Source organism: Grammomys surdaster, unplaced genomic scaffold (genome assembly GCF_004785775.1).
Source record: "Grammomys surdaster isolate TR1022 unplaced genomic scaffold, NIH_TR_1.0 126109, whole genome shotgun sequence".
In the NCBI taxonomy this organism is placed as follows: Eukaryota; Metazoa; Chordata; class Mammalia; order Rodentia; family Muridae; genus Grammomys; species Grammomys surdaster.
Genome location: NW_021620917.1, coordinates 4827892 through 4828268, shown reverse-complemented (window position 1 = coordinate 4828268; position 377 = coordinate 4827892).

Genomic DNA, 377 nt, shown 5'->3' with positions numbered 1-377 from the left:
CTCAGTGGTAGAGCCCCTGCCTAGAATCCCCCAGTGAGGGGCTGGGGCATATAGCTCAGTGGTAGAGCACCTGTATAGAGTCCCCCTTGAAAAGGCTGGATATGTGGTATTTAATGTAACACACAGGGCCCTGACTATGCTATTGAATGAATATGTTGGTATTTGACAAACTATAATTGAAAATGTCCCATGAAGAAAAAGAGATGCCACAGGACCTTCTGAGGTGGTGTTTGTGTTGGCAGGCACTGGTTATTTATCAACATTATAAAATATTAACAGCATTACTATTCATGAAGAGTAATGAATATTCATGACCACTTCCTTCCTCTGCCAACACTCAGTCATTGAGATCAAGGATTTTTCCTGGGGAGTGTAAT